The following is a 24,141-nucleotide window of genomic DNA, read 5'->3' on the forward strand; positions in this document are numbered from 1 at the left end:
TTCGAAACGCTCCGCTCCCTTGGCATCGGGCCCAAGTACATGACCTGGGTGCAGACGCTGAACACCAACCCAACGGCGCGCATCCGGATCAATGGCGCACTGACAGACCCGTTTCAGATACACAACGGCACCAGGCAGGGGTGCCCGCTCTCGCCCATACTTTTTGCTCTGACGCTGGAACCCTTTCTCAACAGGATCAGACGCAACACGGAAATCCGGGGACTGATGGTCGGAGAAGTACATCACAAAACTCTGGCCTACGCGGATGACATGCTGTTCGTGGTCACAGACCCGGAGACCTCCCTACGAGCTATTCAGATGGAATTCGACGTGTACGGCAACATCTCGAATCTCCGCATTAACTACACGAAATCGGAGATACTGAACATAACCGCTAACCAAACTCTCAAACGCATGATCCAAACACAACACGCGTATCGCTGGTGTAATTACCGCATGAAATATCTAGGGATATGGCTAACGCCCAACCCGGCAGACCTCTACACCCACAACTACCTCCCAATGCTGAGGAAGGCGACAGAGGAACTGCACAGATGGGGAACCTACTACATATCCTGGCTGGGTAGAGTGAATGCGGTGAAAATGACATTACTGCCGCAACTACTCTTTATATTTCAAGTGGTACCCATCAAAGTCCCACGGACTTTCTTCCTGGCGCTCAAGAAGGAGATCCGCACCTTTATCTGGAAAGGCAAATCCCCACGCATAGCACACTCCCAACTGATCCTGCCCAAGCTCAAAGGGGGCCTTGCACTCCCAGACTTTGAAAAGTACTACCACGTGACACACATCAACAGAGTCCTCAGCTGGTCGATAGCTAGCAGCACCAAACAGTGGACACAACTAGAAGCAGACATAATCGGTTGCGACCTCAGGTCCCTGCCATGGATCCCTAAGTCAGCATATAGGAGCAAACGCATCACAAACCCATTCGTGGCAGCGACCATGCAGGTGTGGCACGGGCAGGGCACGAAACAATACCTGACCACGGACCCAGGCCCACTCCTGCCCCTGAAGGGAAACCCAGACTTCCCGGCTGGAGAATACGGCCCAACAATAGGCCTGGCAAGACACAATACGGTGCCTCGCATGAGAGACGTACTCCACCAACCATTTGACATTCGACCACTGGGAGAATTATACCCGGATAGACCGCACACATTCGCCCACGCCCTAGCAAAAGCGCAAATTGCTCAATACGCTAGATCCATCCCGCAAAAACCTTCCCTCCTGAGGGGCTTAACGCAATTTGAGCTTCTCTGCACGCAAGACAGGGAACCACCTCGAGCCGTCTCGCAAATCTACACTACCCTAGTCGCGAGTAGATACTTGCTGGCACCACCATGCATCGGAAAATGGGAGGAAGACCTTGAGGAAACAATGACAGACGCAGACTGGGACAAAAGCATTAACCTGATACAAAAGACACCGAGTTCGGCACGCTCCCAAGAAAACTCCTACAAGATCCTTACCAGATGGTACCTGACGCCGACGACGCTACACGCAAGAAACCCTGACCTCCAAGACACATGCTGGCGCTGCGGGGAGGAAGCAGGATCGTTTATACATCTATGGTGGACATGCACCCGCATCAGACCGTTCTGGGACAAGATCCGGACAATAATACACGAGGTCACGGAGGAGCTCCTGCCACAATCCCCTGCATTCCTCCGCCATCACACTACCGTGGCGGTACAAACATACAAGAGATCGGTTATCCCTCGACTCCTGAACGCAGCCAAGGTGACCATACCTATCTTCTGGAAACAGACAAATACCCCCCCCCCCATAACAAGATGGTTAGAGGAGGTGGAAGCCACAAAGTCATTCGAGGATATGAAAGCAGACACCCCGAACCTCAGAGACCGTCATAACAAACGCTGGTTCCACTGGACGAGGCTAACTACATCGGACTCCTTCAGGCACCACCTAAACACTCCGTAACCAGAGGCAGGTGGAGGTGGCCAGGAGAAACAAGGAAGGCGAAAGGAAGCCGGCGGGACGCAGCAGCTCGGGCGGGAGACAGGGGGCGAACCACAAAACACCTGGCCCACCAGACCATATCACATACACAGACACCCACCCGCTACAGCACCTACCACAACCAACTGCGCAGACCATGACACTCACGGACAAGGCGACGTACTCACGACATACACACGACCTCAGGCCAGCCCACGTCTACGCATGGGGTTGACCGGACTGATGGCCCTCACGCGAACAGCGGACTGCTAACACACCACATTGGACCATACCCTTGACCCAACAAGGTGCAGTACCCTACCCCAGGACATACATAACGAGTACGGAGTATGGAGGCAGGGGGTCGACCAGATAAGAGAGCCAAGACGACAACGACGAAGTTGCTGACAAAATTAGCAATGGAGCTAGCACACAGCACCGATTGTTAGTACTGAAGCATAGACCCTCCGATCTAACCCACCAGCGGACCTCTTAAGGGCCTACTAGCGCCTAGAAGACGTTCGGCTGGAATAGTTACAAGGCCAAATGCTACACAATACTAGACTGGAATATAGAACCCCTGCACAGGCCGCAACTTGTAGACTCGTTCAGGAGACTATAACCAGACCACTGCGCAGGCGCTGACCCGCTAAGCAACCATTACGTTAGCAGTGTAAACTATTAGGAATCTATTACTCGCGTACAACAGCTCGGAGAATAGGACACAAAATAACGAACTGTGAACAAAACAGCTACGCCATATAGCCCCCTGCACAGGCAATCATATGCATACACGGCTCTTAACCGCAATACACGCCCACACGTAAGCAATCTCAAGCCTTGGTGTCATACACAGCGACCAGATTCACGTATCATTGTAGTGAACACAATAGACATTTTCGAAACAGAACAAACACATGAACAATACAAACCTGACCACGCAAAGCACTCACACATACCAACACACGCGCAAAGCAATGCGCACACCAGCCACTCTGATGAGATTACATAAACCGATTAACATAACAAACCTACACAAACAGACCCACGTACTGCAACGAGAGGGTACCCCAGACCTATTCCTACATTAAACTATGTATGGGTGCTGAAACTTAAATACCACGTTCTTGTTTAATGTTAACCTGTATTTGCACTGTATCTGTTTACTTGCAGTTCTATGACAGACAATTATTGCTTAATCGCTAGAAAATGCGTATGACACTTGTAATAGTGCCAACCTACACAGGGCAATTCACGCCGCAATGCTTGTAAGTTTAACCCTGCAAAGTTTGTTTAAATACGATTCTATGTTTTCACCGAATTCGCCTCTGCGTAGGCGATAATATGCATTTCTCCTCTTCTACTGATAATTAAGCCTCTGCGTAGGCAACTAATCGTCTTATTGAAAGTTACTGCATAAGGCCCTGCGAGGGCATCCACTTGCCTTACTATGACTCAATTCGAAATACACGCTTATGTTATGAAACAATAAAAATATTTAAAACAAATTGTGAGTGGCCATTTGACACACAATTTATATACTTTATACATACAGTTTTGCACTATGTTGTGCCATTTCTTCCCTGACAGGATAACCCCTATTTTTATGCCTTGAAATGGGGATCAGGTCACATTCTGTTTAGACAACATTATTCCAGGAGTACTTATTGTACCCCTTTTATAAATTCAGTTTGTTTTTCTACTTCCACTTCACCTGTTTCTCCCTCATCATCCCAATTATGAACTTACCTTTAGCTGCATACCTTCTAACCAGTGTTTTCTGTCTTCTTTAAAATGCATTAAGGGTTACAATCTAACTAAATTGGATCTATTGGGAACATCATATACCTTCCCAATTTTTTTCTAAATTTCTTACATTAAATATATCATAAGAGAACCATGCTAATTAAATTGTTGAGTCTCTAAAAGGATAGCCTTACTCATTTTTGTACAGCATCAATATATAACCACATATACTCTCCCACATTAAATAAAATGACATGCCAAAAATTCAAAATGACTGCTCTCTACTCCTACCAGAAGCCATTCCACTTCTCCAGATCAAATCAATTAATTTACCAGTTATTCATTTTATAAATAATAACATAAATTTATACAAATCAACACAAGACATAAATATAGATTAATGTTATCTTTATTAAGTATATTAAATAGTATTAACACAATATTGCAGTCTCTAATGGGGAAATTAGGAACGTAGGGGCCAAAATATATCTTGCAATCTTGGATATTAATCCAAATTTGATTAGGAAACAGCCAAGATTTGGGCAACCTCTGGACTCACGGAGAGTCATCCTTCAGCACTCAGGAGAGGAAAAACCTCATGTGGAGGAAACCTCTGGGGAACCGTGGCTTGAAGGACTGCCCTTCCCTCTGGGCATTAAGAGGCAAATACAGAGAATTCAATAGATGCAGGACTTACTCTTTTATAAACTATCTAACTTGGCAGAGAGATAGACATAGACACAAATAGACAGACATAGAGAGAAAGACAGACAGACAGACAGATTAGGAAATCATATGAAATAGAGGTTGATAGATGATACTGATACCTGGAAAAAAGCTGTACACTATGCAATTTCCACCCTTCCCTATTTGCAATCCACTCAACGCAGCACGCGCAATGCTTAAAATCCCCTTAGAAGAAGCACCAAGTTTTGATAATGGGTACACGAGTAGATGCACAGAATATAACGCCTCCTGCTAGAACCTCCATTGCTGAGATCAGATCGAGGGTAGTCAAGCTCCAAGTCTTCAGACACATCCAAGTGAGGCATAGATCCCTATGCCATTGATATGGTACGAGAACCATCAATACATGTGAAGCTCTGTCAGTGCCTCTGTTATAACTGGGAAGAAATGCAATGTTCAAGCAGTTACAGCAGCAGTTATGTTTATGACATCACAGCATGACATCACCTATTATGATTTGACTGCTAAGGATCACAGTACATGAAGTGGAGATTATTTGTATTAATATTAAAAGGGAAAGTGATTAACATGTAAAAGAAGTCTTTGCTAGAGATGTCCCGAATAGTTCGCAGGCGAATAGTTCCTGGCGAACATAGCTTGTTCGCGTTCGCCACGGACGGCGAACATATGCGATGTTCGGTCCGCCCCCTATTCGTCATCATTGAGTAAACTTTGACACTGTACCTCACAGTCAGCAGACACATTCCAGCCAATCAGCAGCAGACCCTCACTCCCAGACCCTCCCACCTCCTGGACAGCATCCATTTTAGATTCATTCTGAAGCTGCATTCTTAGTGAGAGGAGGGACAGTGTGCTGCTGCTGATTTAATAGGGAAATCGATAGCTAGGCTAGTGTATTCAGTGTCCACTACAGTCCTGAAGGACTCATCTGATCTCTGCTGTAAGGACAGCACCCCAAAAAGCCCTTTTTAGGGCTAGAACATCAGTCTGTTGCAACTCATATCTGGTGTAACAGTAGTGTACATTTAAAAAAAAAATACAGGGGGTTTGTTGTCACCTTTCGGGGACCCTTGGTGTTGTACGTGGCTGGGTGGAGGAAGAGACCTTCAATTACATCAGTAAGGACAAGGAACGGGACATGGCTAGCTTGGTATCCAACCTTGTGGAAATGGGGAGTTTGCGGTTGTGCAAATGGACTGTTTGCGGTTGTTTGCGGTGCGTTAAACGGGGAGTTTAGTCTGTCACTGTGAAGCGGGCGTAACCCTTACACTACCTGATCGATACAACATCATACCTGATGTTTTAAAGCACGTTATTCCAAACAATTTAGGAATGTTAGGTGATTTATGCCCTTTATGGATTAAAACCAGACTCTGCATCAACTATGTAATTTTCCATGGGAGTTTTGCCATGGATCCCCCTCTGACATGCCACAGTCCAGGTGTTAGTCCCCTTGAAACAACTTTTCCATCACTATTGTGGCCAGAAAGAGTTCCTGTGGGGTTTTTTTTTTCAATTTATATTTTTTATTGAGTTATCATGACTAAAGCATAACTTTTCCAGTTTATGTATAGTTAACAAAAGTAAAGCAGGCATAAACTATAACAGTGTTTATACAATAATGAGCCTTTGTGTACTCTTAACTTCTACTGTCAAATGGAATATAGTGAGGGGTATCGCTATAGTGCTCTAACTTTGGCTGTAAGTCCCTGATATACCACTTTACGAACTGGGCAATTGTCGAGTTTCAACCTGGCCCTGGTTCGTACTAGTCTCTGACTCTGGGGCTGGGTGAGACCCTGCTTGGGAATGGGGGTGCGAGATGTAGTCCCTGGATCAACGCCGGGGGGTATTCCCCCCTAGTGGCCTGGTCAGCCTCTGTGCCGTGTTGGTGTTGGTCGCTTTTCCGCTGGTTCGGTGTTGCTTGGAGGGTGTGCTTGTCAGAGTTTGAGGATGCATGTCTAAGTGTTTGTATAGCTCTTCGGGATCATCTGCCGATGTCAATATATGGATCGTATCACCGATCGTTACCTCCAGGGTCCCTTCAACTCCCCAGCGATATTTTATGGAGCAGTCTCTTAGTTTCTTTGCTACCGGTACTAGTTTACGTTTTTCCACTAGTACAGGGAACGGGATGTCGCCATAAACTGCCACTTTGCTTCCCTCAAAGGTTATGTTCCCCTGTGTTCTAGAGAGGGTCATGATTGCGTTCCTGATCGCTACATCACTCGTTACCGCGATGACATCTCTGTTGGTTCCCTCTGGTGCTGCTGGGGATTTCCTGACTCTGAACGCCGAAGTGATTAGTGGTAGGGTATACCCCTCTCTGATGCCTAGCGTGTCTATGGGGCATTGTGTGTATTGTAGCAGCTTCTCTGTGGCAATCTCTTCTGGGATTCCCCTGAGACGTATATTTCTTCGCCTGTGGCGCGTTTCCAGCATTGTCACTGTACGGTTCAACTTCTGCACCTGCGAGACCAGTCCCTCCATTTGTGACCTGGTCTCCTGCAACTGACTGTCCCTGGTCGTTTCGTTTGCCTCCATAACTCTGACTTTATTGTGCACTATCCCCACCTCTGCCTGTACCTCTTGCAGGTCTTTTTTCCATACCTTTCTGAGGTCCAGCAGGAGTTTCTTCATGTCCCCTTTCGTGGCGGGGGCTGAGTCCTCGTCTGACTCAGATGAGTTGGACTCCCTGCCCGACTGTGGTGTGAGGGGTTCTTCCTCCTCGGGAGAGTCGTCCGACATCTCCTGTTCCAAAGTGGCTTCCGGCGCCATCTTTGTTGGCGGTCGCGGTACCGGCCTCTCAAAGGAGAAATGGATATCGGGTAGGCGACGTACCTCCGGGCATTGAACCTTTTTATTTTTTCGCCCCATATCTTCCCAAGGTGGGGAGTGAGATTTATGATCCGTTAGGTCTCTGTTTTGTGGCAGCCGAAGTCTGTCCCTGTGGGTTTTAAAATTCGCCTGCCTATTGAAGTCTATGGCGGTTCGACCGGTTCGCCCGTTCGCAAACATTTGCGGAAGTTTGCGTTCACCGTTCGCGAACGGAAAATTTTATGTTCGCGACATCTCTAGTCTTTGCAATCGGCATAAATTTTGAATGAATCTCAAAGTAAACATTATAATCTCCTTTCCTTTTACACCTTTTGAGATACAATTTATTTATTAGTTTATTTACTTGTAAGTGTTCCCAAACTAGTATTGTTTTTTATTCAGTTATCCTAAACCTGTTTCTTGTCTTTTTCCACCCCATACTGTCATTCACACATTATATTCCCCTTATCACTATTTCTCAGAATAGTATGTTCAAAAATTTGTAGTAAGCTAATAAATTGGAAAAAAGTTTAGAAAGTTATTTGAGCGTATGGTTGTCATTTAATTGTCATTCACAACTTAGGCCTTTCTTTGGGGCTTTTAAGTTATCTAAGGTTAATTGGATTTTGGCCAAATTATAAATTCCCATTAATTTCTCTTATTCTACTTTCTCTGATTCTCTTCCCTCCATGAGCTCTCCTCTAATCTCTTTATTTTTGGGGAGAAGGGGGGAGGGGGGAGGGGAGGTATCTGGAATTTCTTCCAATGGGGTGAACCTGTTCCCCCACTGATTGCTGCGGGGTTGGAAAAACTGTGTTATTCACCCTTCTTTTTGGTTTCGCTCCCTCTCTAAAAAACGTTCCTCTCGTTCTTGAGGGTTCTCTTGGTCAGAGCTTGCTGCTACGGCATATGTTTTGTGATTAGGTGCATAGTCCGAGTGCAAATATGGAGTGGGGGAGGGGTTCTCTTTAGATAATGATGCTTTTCTTTGGTTTCGTCTGTTGGTTTCTCTAATGGGGGAATATCTTCCTCCATTAGTTCTCCCTTTAAATCTATAAGTGGGATGGGAATATTCCCAAATATTTCCCTTCCCCCGATCCCCCCACCATCTTTATCATTGTGGTACTTCCGGAGGACCTATCGGAAGAAACCTAGAAGCCGGGAAATGGGTATTTAAGAACTGGGGAAGGGAAATGGTTCATATGCACTTTGTATTTTGTTTGAACAACATTGATTTGTCCTTGAAGAAGTCCCTGAATGGGACAAAACGCATAGGGCTTACTTTTTTAACCTTATGGTGACAACTACATCTACTTATACTAACTTTGATGTAAGTTAATGAATTTGCATTGTGCACTTTATTTTGGTTGCCTTATAATGGGATTGCACCTTGTCACTCCTTATTCTGAGATATTCAAAGCTCAAGACTGCAAACAGATCTACATCCTCATCGAATATACTGAAGACCTTTTTATCTTTTACAAATTGTGAGTGGCCATTTGACACACAATTTATATACTTTATACATACAGTTTTGCACTATGTTGTGCCATTTCTTCCCTGATAGGATAACCCCTATTTTTATGCCTTGAAATGGGGATCAGGTCACATTCTGTTTAGACAACATTATTCCAGGAGTACTTATTGTACCCCTTTTATAAATTTAGTTTGTTTTTCTACTTCCACTTCACCTGTTTCTCCCTCATCAGCCCAATTATGAACTTACCTTTAGCTGCATACCTTCTAACCAGTGTTTTCTGTCTTCTTTAAAATGCATTAAGGGTTACAATCTAACTAAATTGGATCTATTGGGAACATCATATACCTTCCCAATTTTTTTCTAAATTTCTTACATTAAATAAATCATAAGAGAACCATGCTAATTAAATTGTTGAGTCTCTAAAAGGATAGCCTTACTCATTTTTGTACAGCATCAATATATAACCACATATACTCTCCCACATTAATTAAAATGACATGCCAAAAATTCAAAATGACTGCTCTCTACTCCTACCAGAAGCCATTCCACTTCTCCAGATCAAATCAATTAATTTACCAGTTATTCATTTTATAAATAATAACATAAATTTATACAAATCAACACAAGACATAAATATAGATTAATGTTATCTTTATTAAGTATATTAAATAGTATTAACACAATATTGCAGTCTCTAATGGGGAAATTAGGAACGTAGGGGCCAAAATATATCTTGCAATCTTGGATATTAATCCAAATTTGATTAGGAAACAGCCAAGATTTGGGCAACCTCTGGACTCACGGAGAGTCATCCTTCAGCACTCAGGAGAGGAAAAACCTCATGTGGAGGAAACCTCTGGGGAACCGTGGCTTGAAGGACTGCCCTTCCCTCTGGGCATTAAGAGGCAAATACAGAGAATTCAATAGATGCAGGACTTACTCTTTTATAAACTATCTAACTTGGCAGAGAGATAGACATAGACACAAATAGACAGACATAGAGAGAAAGACAGACAGACAGACAGATTAGGAAATCATATGAAATAGAGGTTGATAGATGATACTGATACCTGGAAAAAAGCTGTACACTATGCAATTTCCACCCTTCCCTATTTGCAATCCACTCAACGCAGCACGCGCAATGCTTAAAATCCCCTTAGAAGAAGCACCAAGTTTTGATAATGGGTACACGAGTAGATGCACAGAATATAACGCCTCCTGCTAGAACCTCCATTGCTGAGATCAGATCGAGGGTAGTCAAGTTCCAAGTCTTCAGACACATCCAAGTGAGGCATAGATCCCTATGCCATTGAGATGGTACGAGAACCATCAATACATGTGAAGCTCTGTCAGCGCCTCTGTTATAACTGGGAAGAAATGCAATGTTCAAGCAGTTACAGCAGCAGTTATGTTTATGACATCACAGCATGACATCACCTATTATGATTTGACTGCTAAGGATCACAGTACATGAAGTGGAGATTATTTGTATTAATATTAAAAGGGAAAGTGATTAACATGTAAAAGGAGTCTTTGCTAGAGATGTCCCGAATAGTTCGCAGGCGAATAGTTCCTGGCGAACATAGCTTGTTCGTGATCGCCACGGACGGACAACATATGCGATGTTCGGTCCGCCCCTATTCGTCATCATTGAGTAAACTTTGACCCTGTACCTCACAGTCAGCAGACACATTCCAGCCAATCAGCAGCAGACCCTCCCTCCCAGAGCCTCCCCACTCCTGGACAGTATCCATTTTAGATTCACTCTGAAGCTGCATTCTTAGTGAGAGGAGGGACAGTGTGCTGCTGCTGATTTAATAGGGAAATCGATAGCTAGAATAGTGTATTCAGTGTCCACTACAGTCCTGAAGGACTCATCTGATCTCTGCGGTAAGGACAGCACCCCAAAAAGCCCTTTTTAGGGCTAGAACATCAGTCTGCTTTTTTTTTTCTGTGTAATCTAATTGCAGTTGCCTGCCTGCCAGCGTCTGTGTCAGGCTCACAGCGTATACTGTGCCCACTTGCCCAGTGCCACAACTCATATCTGGTGTCACAATAGCTTGCATTTAAAAAAAAAAAAAAAAAAACTTTTTTGACTGTAATATAATAGCAGTCAGTTTCCTTCACACGTGTGCGTTTCAGGGCCTGCCAGGGCACAGTGTCACACCAGTGCAACTCATATCTGGTGGAACAGTAGTGTATATTAAAAAAAAAAATACAGGGGGCTTGTTGTCACCTTTCGGGGACCCTTGGTGTTGTACGTGGCTGGGTGGAGGAAGAGACCTTCAATGACATCAGTGAGGACAAGGAACGGGACATGGCTAACTTGGTATCCAACCTTGTGCAAATGGGGAGTTTGCGGTTGTGCAAATGGGAGTTTGGTCTGTCACTGTGAAGCGGGCGTGACCCTTACACTACCTGATCGATACAACATCATACCTGATGTTTTAAAGCACGTTATTCCAAACAATTTAGGAATGTTAGGTGATTTATGCCCTTTATGGATTAAAACCAGACTCTGCATCAACTATGTAATTTTCCATGGGAGTTTTGCCATGGATCCCCCTCTGGCATGCCACAGTCCAGGTGTTAGTCCCCTTGAAACAACTTTTCCATCACTATTGTGGCCAGAAAGAGTACCTGGGGGTTTTAAAATTCGCCTGCCTATTGAAGTCTATGGCGGTTCGACCGGTTCGCCTGCTCGCGAACATTTGCGGAAGTTTGCGCTCACCGTTCGCGAACGGAAAATTTTATGTTCGCGACATCTGTAGTCTTTGCAATCTCGCCTGCCTATTGAAGTCTATGGCGGTTCGACCGGTTCGCCCGTTCGCGAACATTTGCGGAAGTTTGCGTTCACCGTTTGCGAACGGAAAATTTTAAGTTCGCGACATCTCTAGTCTTTGCAATCGGCATAAATTTTGAATGAATCTCAAAGTAAACATTATAATCTCCTTTCCTTTTACACCTTTTAAGATACAATTTATTTATTAGTTTATTTACTTGTAAGTGTTCCCAAACTAGTATTGTTTTTTTATTCAGTTATCCTAAACCTGTTTATTGTCTTTTTCCACCCCATACTGTCATTCACACATTATATTCCCCTTATCACTATTTCTCAGAATAGTATGTTCAAAAATTTGTAGTAAGCTAATAAATTGGAAACAAGTTTAAAAAGTTATTTGAGCGTATGGTTGTCATTTAATTGTCATTCACAACTTAGGCCTTTCTTTGGGGCTTTTATGTTATCTAAGATTAATTGGATTTTGGCCAAATTATAAATTCCCATTAATTTCTCTTATTCTACTTTCTCTGATTCTCTTCCCTCCATGAGCTCTCATCTAATCTCTTTCTTTTTGGGGAGAAGCGGGGAGGGGAGAGGGGCAGTATCTGGAATTTCTTTCAATGGGGTGAACCTGTTCCCCCACTGATTGCTGCGGGGTTGTAAAAACTGTGTTATTCACCCTTCTTTTTGGTTTTGCTCCCTCTCTAAAAAACGTTCCTCTCGTTCTTGAGGGTTCTCTTGGTCAGAGCTTGCTGCTACGGCATATGTTTTGTGATTAGGTGCATAGTCCGAGTGCAAATATGGAGTGTGGGAGGGGTTCTCTTTAGATAATGATGCTTTTCTTTGGTTTCGTCTGTTGGTCTCCCTTTAAATCTATAAGTGGGATGGGAATATTCCCAAATATTTCCCTTTCCCCGATCCCCCCACCATCTTTATCATTGTGGTACTTCCGGAGCACCTATCGGAAAAAACCTAGAAGCCGGGAAATGGGTATTTAAGAACTGGGGAAGGGAAATGGTTCTTATGCACTTTGTATTTTGTTTGAACAACATTGATTTGTCCTTGAAGAAGTCCCTGAATGGGACAAAACGCGTAGGGCTTACTTTTTTAACCTTATGGTGACAACTACATCTACTTATACTAACTTTGATGTAAGTTAATAAATTTGCATTGTGCACTTTATTTTGGTTGCCTTATAATGGGATTGCACCTTGTCTCTCCTTATTCTGAGTTATTCAAAGTTTATGACTGCAAACAGTGTTACCATGGATGAACCTCTGCATTGCACTGTTATTGGTGTGTTAAGAATAGATGTGTTACCTTAGATAAATCAATGCAAGTTTATTATTATAATGCTAATTGCGATGAAACCTGTTCCCAGTGGTTTAATTCACAGTAAACCTAATTTTGTGTTTAAAATGAATAGCGATGTTACTCTACGTCCAGATAGCACAGCGATGTTACCCATTCTGATAGGCAAGATTCTGCAATGTTAACCGACATTTCATGCCTTCTAGCCTATATACATGTAGCGCAACTTTCCTACACATTATATATTGAGCAGCTACTGTCACACTACAAACATGATTCACATATATATGCCTAATCTACTAGACATAGCGACAACCCGTAACATATAAAATGAAGCATATATTACTTTTCCTTTAGTTAATAATTATTACCAGTGGTCTCACATTCTGTTACATATACCTTAGACTTGCTAGATTAATCAGTGCCTAGACTATATTCTATAACTGCATTAACTACTCTAAGGGATAAGCATTGTGTGGTGGAATCTCGGTAAAAATAAATTTAGTAGGCCGAGATTACCACGTGGCATGTGTACGTGCATATGCTGACGTATCGATCAGTTGGTTGCACGAGGCAAGATACGATCAGTAGTGTACGGAGCATGTGCGAGAATACAGGATGTAGTATTCCCCTCCTCCATTGTGCTGGACAGGCCATGCGGTCAAGCAGGAAGTTAATTCTTATTTGTATTGATTGGTCAAGAGAATGTGCGGGTGGAGCTTATTATGGGAGGAGTTATGTGCCTATATAAGGAGCCTGCACTATTGTCCGGGGCTCAGAACTTGCTGTATTTTGGTGACATTAGTCCCTCTCGGTCCCGATCGGTGAACCGAATAAAGAATCTCTTCCTTCCTGAAGAAACCTGTGTCCATCTCTCTGTGCTTGGCTTCCGTCAGTTTCTCCGGTATCATTTGGTGCATTGGCCGGGAAGCTCATCGTTCAACGGTAGCTGAGAAGCAGAGGCGTGAGACGGTCTATCTTTGAACACGTTCTCTACGGCTGCACCCCTGAACTTCTGCGTGGACCTCCCTTCGTCTCGGCGCCACTGGTCTGTTGTCCAGGAGATCATCGGCCTCTACGTAAGAAGTGCTGGGGTGTCCCCGTCGATGAGTGTGAACTCAGGTTCAGGAACGAGGAGGTAAGACGACCGCTGTTTTAGACGGCGGACCACTAGGGGTATACCGATTGTGCGGTAGGCCCATAAGGGGTTTAAATCTGTGTATGGAATCTGCCCCCTCTGTCGGAGGGAAGGAGCGAAGGCGCACCGCTCAATCGAACGCTCTTTAGTAAGACCGTTTGATTTGGTTTGGAGTCAGGCGGGGTTCTGTGTAAATAGCCCTAGCCGGACACCGGTGTCTTGTCTAGACTAGCGTTCTAGGGTGTACAATTCGTTCGCTAGGTCGGAGGGACCGGGAGACTAAGCAGACTCTGATGTACATTATCGTTTGCTAGATCTCAACCTATCTTGGCTAAGTGGGAAGGCGTGTAAATTTGGAACCCACTAGACTATTGATAGAGTAGAAAGACTAAAAGGGTTCTGTTGTAAATCCCGCCCTCTAGTTCGCTATATGTGGTGCTTGGGCAGTGTGGCTAACCAAAACGGATGTAGATAGTTTTAGGTAGTCCATCAAGGTACTGGCCAATAGTTTAGTTGGGATTGTATATGTGTTAAAGATTGTTAGTAAAGTGTATATCTTGTTAGATAGCGCGAGCTCAGCCGTCTAGCGAGAGTGTTAATAGTGTGTTGCTGTATTATAGTGCACGGTACCATAACCCTGTATATTTACTGACACTGTATATAAGTACTAATCATTGTCGTCTATTGCATGTTTAACACCATAACCACTAATAATTGTATTGTGACCTTAAATTGTGCTTTGACCTATGCTAACCGTACTGTAACCGCTGTTTGTAAAAGACGATGTTACTGGGGTGTGTTATAGACGGGTAATTCCTATATAGAGAATTATAGTGTGGGTGACTGTATAGTTTCGCCAAAGGGCATAATATTGATTACTTAGTGACTGGTGTAACAGCTGTGTGTGTACGGGAATTCCCTGAGTGTTCATTGTGTTATTGTGTACGTTTCACTTGGTAACTGTACCACGTGGTGCTGTTGCCGGAAGAAACGGGTGTGACTGTTGAATAGAACGTGTGCATAGTATTCGTTGTCAACGACGCTCCATTGATAAGTATGGGCGCGTCGGAGTCGACGATTTTGGATCCCTTAGGTTGTATGGTAAAGAATTTTAAAAAGGGATTTACAACATGTGATTTTGGGGTTAAAATGTCCCCTGTACGTTTGGTCACTTTGTGCACTAGGGAGTGGCCTACTTTGGTTGCGGCATGGCCGCCACGTGGCAGTTTGGATCCAACTCTGGTACAGCGTGTACACGTGGCTGTATCAGGTAGGCCTGAACTTTACGGACAGTTTCCATATATTGATTGTTGGAGACAGGCCGTAAACGACTCGCCAAGATGGATTTGGATATGCCACGAGGAGCAATGTCGCCTCATGGTGGCCAGAACTTGTTTGTCCACTAGGACTACGGTTAGGCCCATTTTGGACACGCCCCCTGAGTCCGAGATCCCTATGCCGCCCCCTTACTTCCCTGTAGAAGGAAGTGATACAAGTACAGGAAGTTCTACACCCCTTCCCCCATTGTCCCCATCCACTTCCGCTTCCTCCTCCAGTTCAGAATCCACCCCCCGCCGTACTAAACCTCCCCTTCCGGAACCAACCCCCGTTAGATCCCATTATCCTGATTTGGCGCCACTTCAAGTTTCCGGTCAAGCTTCTTCTAGCTCGGCTCAGAATATTCTATTCACCGGCCTTCCCCACAATAGAGCCTCTACATCCCCACGCCTTACTACCCCCCGACCGGAACCCATAACCGACGCCCCTCCACGTAGCCCTATACTAACCCGACAACTGACCGTTACCCAACAACCTAAACATTATCAGATGCCTCTTCGTTTGAATCCTGGGTCAGCCTATCTCGATGCCGCAGGTCAAATGGTATATGCTGACCCAGTCTTCGTATATGTCCCGTTCACGACTACCGATCTCTTGAATTGGAAGACCCACAATTCCTCGTACACTGAGAAACCACAAGCTATGACTGATCTGTTCACCTCGATAGTTCAGACACATAATCTGACATGGGCTGATTGCCAGCAGTTATTAATGACATTGTTCAATAATGAGGAAAGGACTAGGATTAACCAAGCGGCCATTAAAGCACTAGAGGAAGAAGCCCGTACTTTAAATCAAGCCAATCCAGCAGCATGGGTCGCAACGCATTATCCTAATACCGATCCCGAATGGAACGTTAATGGCGCAGACATGCGTCAACTAAAAGCCTATAGAGACGCTATAATTGCTGGCATGAAAGCCGGAGGGAAGAAAGCTATTAATATGTCGAAGACAGTTGAGGTGATTCAGAAAAGTGATGAAGCGCCCAGTGTCTTTTATGACCGATTATTGGAGGCATACCGCTTGTATACCCCCTTTAATCCGGAAGACGCTGATAATTCCCGAATGGTAAACTCCGCCTTTGTCAGCCAAGCCTACGGGGATATTAAGCGCAAGCTACAAAAGTTAGAAGGGTTTGCAGGAATGTCCATCACCCAACTAATGGAGGTAGCAAATAAGGTGTACATGAATAGGGAATCAGAAAGTAAGAAAGAGGAAGAGCGCAAGATGCGTAAAAAGGCTGATATGCTAGCGGTAGCGATCGCAGGCGTAGATAGACGGGGCCCAGATAGAGGCGATAGTAGGTGGAATAGGGAGCCCTTGAGTAGGAATCAGTGTGCGTATTGCAGAGAAGAAGGGCATTGGAGAAGCGAGTGTCCGCAAAGAGAGCAGTACGAGAGAGACCCACCCAGGGCAGGTGTCACGTTTAACATTTGTTATGAAGGAACACAACTGCAGATTTCTTAGAGCTTGAATATTTATTAGAACAATTAGAAGATATTGTGACTTTAAGTCCAGAATTATAGGCACTGTAGCTTTAAATAATAAACGGTTGCTTAAGTCCAGAATTACAGGCAATGTAGCTTTAAATAATAAACGGTTGCTTAAGTCCAGAATTACAGGCAATGTAGCTTTAAATAATAAACGGTTGCTTAAGTCCAGAATTACAGGCAATGTAGCTTTAAATAATAAACGGTTGCTTAAGTCCAGAATTACAGGCACTGTAGCTTTAAATAATAAACGGTTGCTTAAGTCCAAAATTACAGGCACTGTAGCTTTAAATAATAAACGGTTGCTTAAGTCCAGAATTACAGGCAATGTAGCTTTAAATAATAAATGGTTGCTTAAGTCCAGAATTACAGGCAATGTAGCTTTAAATAATAAACGGTTGCTTAAGTCCAGAATTACAGGCAATGTAGCTTTAAATAATAAACGGTTGCTTAAGTCCAAAATTACAGGCACTGTAGCTTTAAATAATAAACGGTTGCTTAAGTCCAAAATTACAGGCACTGTAGCTTTAAATAATAAACGGTTGCAATTAGCAGGTTCTGAATCATTTAGAGTCTGTTAGTTGAGTTAACAAGTTAGGTGATAAGCAATTACAATAGTTTGTTCCATTAGCAATTATCTGAAGCAAGACAGGTGCAGCTAAACTCGAATAGTGGATAGGTTGAAGATAGCTGTAGCTGGGTTGTTTGATAATAAGACTTTGGTAACAGGCAATAAAGGCTTTAGATATGTAACTCTTATCACAGAGGTTTAATGTTACTTAGCTTCCGGTAAATAGAAAACAGGTTCCCAAGTTCTCCTCAGAGGCGGTTATATCCAATGATATGTGTGTAGAGAGTTCAGGCTTTAGTCGAGGATGAGGAGAGGTGAAGGGGACGTGAGTAGTCTTCCAGTCCGGTCCGGTAACAGATGGCTTTCACAGAGAAGTTTGTAGCCGGTTCGTGAGTGCGGTACGTAGTTCAATAATCCAGCGTCTATCAGCTGGTGCGGTCGCATTAAGTAAGGAGACCGAGTCATAAGGGGGTGTGGCTAAGCTCCGTGGAACACGGAAGTAAGAGGATACCGGGGTTAAGGCATGACAGCAGGTTATGGAAACTTTAGAGGCAGAGCGAGAGGTAGAGGAGGCCCCGGAGGGAGTAATGGTAATAGAGGGAGTAATGGTAACAGAGGAAGTGTAAGAGAAGATAGGTATTATCCAGCAGCGCAAAGGTCCCGCGATAGAGAAAGTAGGGACTTCTTAGGATTGGCTGACACGGTCATGGAGGACAATTGATACCGACCGGGCTCCATCCCCCTTGGTCGAGCGGAGCCTATGGTCGATGTATCAATAGGGGGAAAAAGGAGTGCATTCATGATCGACACTGGTGCTGAACATTCGGTGGTGACTAACCTAGTTGCTCCTCCATCTGGAAGAACTATTACCGTAATAGGAGCAACTGGAAGAAGTGCTGCAAAACCGGTTCTTAAAAGTCGACTCTGTACATTGGGAGGCCACATAGTAAAACATCAATTCCTTTACATGCCTGAATGTCCAGTCCAATTGCTGGGACGTGATTTGCTTTCCAAATTACAAGCGCAGATTACGTTCCTACCAAACGGAACAACATCCTTAAAGTTTAATGGACCTTCAGGTATTATGACATTATACGTACCAAAGGAAGAAGAGTGGCGACTTTATACAGCGTTGACTAACCAAAACCCTAGGAGTGATGAATCCTTATTCAACATACCAGGAGTTTGGGCAGAGAACAACCCACCAGGACTGGCCCGCAATATTCCACCTATTAAAATCGAACTAAAACTTGGGGTTTATCCAGTGAGCCTACGACAATATCACATCCCACAGAAGGCTAAGAAGAACATTCAATCTTATCTGGATAAGTTCATATGGTATGGTATCCTAAAATTCTGTACTTCCCCCTGGAACACCCCATTGCTGCCTGTTCAAAAGCCCGGTACAGATGAGTATCGACCTGTGCAGGACTTGAGAGCAGTCAATGATGCGGTTGTTAGTATACATCCAGTTGTGCCCAATCCGTATAACCTGCTTGCTTTAATTCCGGGCTTGGCTACCTATTTTACAGTTTTAGACCTCAAAGATGCCTTCTTTTGCCTCCGAATTGCCGCAGAAAGCCAATGTATCTTCGCTTTCCAATGGGAAAACGCTGTAACGGGCTCGAAACGCCAAATGACCTGGACAAGACTGCCCCAAGGGTTTAAAAATTCACCTACCCTGTTTGGTTCAGCCCTAAGTCAAGATCTACTGGATTTCGAGTCCATCCCAGGAGAGTGTGTACTATTACAATATGTAGACGACTTGTTAATAGCAGCAGTTACAAAGGAAATATGTCAGCAAGCAACACACGATCTACTCCACATTCTCTGGAAGGCAGGATACAAGGTGTCTAGAAAGAAGGCTCAGTTGTGTTTGCCAACTGTCAAATATCTGGGATTCCATATCTCTGAAGGTCAAAGAATTATGGGTCCAGAGAGAAAAGAAGCTGTGTGCCAAATACCGATACCCAAGAATAGAAGACAAGTGTGAGAATTCTTGGGGGCAGCAGGCTTCTGTAGGATATGGATTCCCAGCTACGCGATATTGGCAAAACCTCTGTATGCAGCTATCAAAGGTACAGAGCACGACCCCTTCTTATGGACTCAAGAACAACAAACGGCATTTGAAGATGTGAAGAAGGCTTTGATGAGTGCACCAGCATTAGGTCTACCTGATCACACACGACCATTCTACCTGTATGTACATGAGCAAAGAAGAATGGCTGTGGGAGTATTGACACAGTACTTGGGATCATGGCAAAGACCTATATGTCTAAGCAATTGGATGCAGTGGCCAGTGGACTTCCACCTTGTCTAAGAGCCGTAGCTGCAGCCGCCCTGCTGGTAGCTGAAGCCGATAATCTCACTCTGGGTCAAGAACTTTATGTACGAGTCCCACATGCAGTACAGACGTTGTTGGATTACAAAGGAAATCATTGGTTTAGTAACAGCCGTATGACCAAGTATCAAGCAATGTTGTGTGAAAACCCAAGAGTGCATTTAGAGACTGTTAATACCTTAAATCCAGCTACCCTTTTGCCACAACCTACTGAAAGTCAACATGATTGTTTGGAAGTGATGGATGAAGTATTTTCAAGTAGACCAGATCTTCGTGATTTTCCCATCCAGAACCCCGATGTTCAATATTACACCGACGGCAGTAGTTATGTGAAAGAAGGGATCAGCTATGCAGGATATGCAGTAACAACAATAGACAAGGTGATAGAAGCTCGGCCACTGGCAAAAGGAACATCAGCACAAAAGGCAGAATTGATAGCACTGACACGAGCGTTACAATTGGCTGAAGGTTTAAGAGTGAACATCTACACGGACTCCAAGTATGCGTTTTTAACCACTCATGCCCACGGAGCTTTGTATAAAGAAAGAGGACTATTGAATTCAGAAGGCAAAGAAATCAAGTACGCAGCTGAAATCCTACAACTATTGGAAGCAGTATGGGAACCAAAAGAAGTCGGTATCATACATTGTCGAGCGCATCTGAGGGGAGATGGTGATGTAACCAAAGGAAATCGGATGGCAGATAATGCAGCTAAGCGTGCCGCTGAATCAGAAAGACAGGAATATGTGGAGCATATAGCTGCTCTTATACCAACTCCACTGTCTCAATGGACTCCAGTTTATACAGCTCAAGAAGAGGAGTGGTTAAAGACTGAACCTGGAAAGTATTTGGAGAACAAATGGTATCAGTTAGAAGATGGGAGAATAGTTATTCCAGCATCACTAGCGGTAGAAATTGTCCAAAACTATCACAACGGGACACATTCTGGGAGAGACAGTACAGAAGAATCTCTCGGAAAACATTTCTACATACCAAGATTGTCCAACTTGACTCAAGCCATTGTACGAAGATGTGTAACGTGTGCTAAAAATAATGCAAGGCAAGGACCAGTAAAGCCACCAGGAGTTCAGTTTATGGGGGGACTCCCCATGTCCGATTTACAAATTGACTATACAGTAATGCCTAAATCTGGTGGACATCGTTACCTACTGGTAGTTGTGTGCACCTATTCAGGCTGGGTAGAAGCATGTCCTACTCGTACAGAGAAAGCAGCAGAAGTTGTGAGATTCCTGCTACGAGAAATAATACCCCGATATGGACTACCCTGCTCTATAGGATCGGACAATGGTCCAGCTTTTGTTCATCAGTGCCTACAACAACTGACTCATATGCTTGGTATAAAGTGGAGGCTTCATACGGCATATAGACCCCAGAGTTCTGGTAAAGTAGAGAGAATGAATAGAACTATTAAGAACCAGTTGGCAAAAATGTGTCAGGAAACCCAACTTAAGTGGAACGTTCTTTTGCCCATAGCTCTATTGCGAATCCGTAGTACACCTACCAGAAGGATGGGCCTCTCTCCTTTTGAAATCATGTATGGGCGACCACCTCCCGTACTTGGTAACTTAAGGGGGGATTTGAGTCAGTTGGGAGAAGGAATTACCCGGCAGCAGGTTGTAGAGTTGGGTAAGACTATGGAGGAGGTACAGAAATGGGTACAAGATAGATTACCTGTGAATATTTATCCCCCAGTTCATAGTTACCACCCAGGAGACCAAGTGTGGATTAAAGAGTGGAATAATGTACCGTTAGGGCCCAAGTGGAGAGGTCCTTATATTGTTCTTTTGTCTACCCCTACAGCGATAAAAGTGGCCGAAGTGACTCCGTGGATACATCACTCCAGGGTTAAACCAGCAGCGGTCGATTCTTGGCAAGCTACAGCAGATCCAGAGAATCCCTGCAAGATCCGGTTAAAGCGCACGACTCAGTCGGAGTGACGAGGAACTTTGTGGATTACAAATTTTATTGTTTCAGAGATTGGTAAGTGAGTGAGAAGGCCATAATAAAGCCTGTCCGCTCACCGACGTGTAGTGTATAAGTCAGGAAAAGTCTTGAAGGGACCCCTGTGAAGACGAGCAGAACTCCATTCCCTGCAGCCCTTACATCCTGGAAGCTGAGGTGCCATCGCACGGACGAAGACTGAGGATGCCGACGAAAGATGTGTTTCTGATAATGTTTTTATATGTGTATTTTTATATTCAGGAAGGTAGAGGTACCGACACTCCTAGCTGTGAGGTATGCATTAAGACTACAAGAACAGGTAACCATATTTCCCAGACCCTAATTTGGTATTCGCAATACGAGTGTAAAGGAGATGTATCAAGATGTAGATACTTAAATATAGAATATAGTGTGTGCCATTTAGGAGTAGGAGAACCTTCAGTCCAGAGTATCAACCCCGTACAATTTGGTTGACTCTCAGGAATGGAGATCCTCAGGGGACCCTAATTAACAAAACGGTATTAGAATCCGTACATTCTTCGGGCGTTCTGCTATTTGATGCATGTAAGGCGATATCAAGTGGTAGAAAGCCGTGGAATGTATGTGGGGATCTTAGATGGGAGAGAACGTATGGGTCTAATGATAAATATATTTGTCCCAGCAGTAAAAATAAGTATGTGAGTCCTAGATGCCCAAATAGAGATTATAACTTTTGCCCATATTGGTCTTGTGTGGGGTGGGCAACTTGGGGACAGACAGCAGACAAGGACATGATTGTGACTAAGTTGCCTACCAATCCATACTGTAAGTCTATGGAATGCAATCCGGTCCATATTCTTATAAATAACCCCGACAAGTTCTTAGATAAATATGGTAATTTATTTGGGTTTCAAATATACGGGACGGGTTTAGACCCTGGGACAATATTATTTATAGGGATAGAGACTGATACGGTAACCTCCCAGACTCATCAGGTATACCATTCCTTCTATGAAGAAATGAGTATAGATAATAAGATCCCCCATAACGCTAAAAACCTGTTCATTGATTTAGCTGAAAGTATTGCCGGTAGTCTTAATGTTACCAACTGCTATGTGTGTGGAGGTACTAACATGGGAGACCAATGGTCTTGGGAAGCAAAGGAGGTAATGTCCGGTTCTGAGGCAGTTGAACAATTAATATCTTCCCAAGCCGATTATCATATGAGTGTTAGAGGTAAATCTGAGTGGAGATTAAAGACCTCCATCATAGGTTATGTTTGCATAGCGAGGAAAGGAATGATGTATAATACTTCTGTAGGAGAGTTAACTTGTCTAGGGCAAAAAGCTTATGATGATGATACAAAGAATACAACTTGGTGGTCGGCTTCAAATGTCTCAGAACCATCTAACCCGTTTGCAAGATATGCCAATTTAAAGGACGTATGGTTTGATTTATCCATCACATCTAGTTGGAGAGCCCCAGCAAATTTGTACTGGATCTGTGGTAAGAAAGCCTATTCGGAGTTGCCACAGGACTGGGAAGGGGCATGTGTGTTGGGTATGCTCAAACCATCCTTCTTCTTGTTACCTATTGAAACAGGTGAGACTTTAGGTGTTAAAGTGTATGATGTGAATCATAGGAAGAAAAGGGGACCCATAGAGATAGGCGCCTGGGATGATGAATGGCCTCCCCAGCGTATTATAGATTACTATGGGCCAGCCACGTGGGCAGAGGATGGTACCTTTGGTTATAGAACCCCAATTTATATGCTCAACCGTATTATAAGATTACAGGCGGTGGTTGAGATTATTACTAATGAGACCTCACAAGCGCTCAATCTTCTAGCGAAGCATAATACCAGGATGAGGACAGCAGTATACCAAAATAGATTAGCCTTGGATTACCTATTGGCAGTAGAGGGAGGTGTATGTGGGAAGTTTACCCTGAGCAATTGCTGTCTTCAAATAGATGATGAAGGGCAAGCAATAGCTGAGCTTACTAGCCATATGGTTAAACTAGCGCATGTGCCTACTCAGGTATGGAAAGGGTATAATCCAAGTAGTTGGTTTGGTAGCTGGTATGAGCAGTTTGGAGGGCTTAAGGCATTGGTAGGTGGAGTCCTACTGATTTTAATGTTGTGTCTACTCCTGCCATGTCTTATACCCTTAGTAGTTAGGTCTGTGCAAAGCCTGATAGAAAATATAGCAGAGAGGAAGGCTGCTGCACAGATAATGGCAATTTATAAATATAAGGCTCTAGATCAGGGAGAACCAATGCAGGAAGATGAGTGTTGAAAGATTCACATCATAGACAAGTCTGGTCTGGTTCATGGTAACTTGCGGTGTATGCAAACCAAGGTTAAGTGATGCCTCAAGTAATTGTGAAATATCAAGAGGCATCAAAGGGGGGAATGTGGTGGAATCTCGGTAAAAATAAATTTAGTAGGCCGAGATTACCACGTGGCATGTGTACGTGCATATGCTGACGTATCG

This window comes from Pelobates fuscus, chromosome 4, assembly GCF_036172605.1.
Source record: "Pelobates fuscus isolate aPelFus1 chromosome 4, aPelFus1.pri, whole genome shotgun sequence".
NCBI classification, from domain to species: Eukaryota; Metazoa; Chordata; class Amphibia; order Anura; family Pelobatidae; genus Pelobates; species Pelobates fuscus.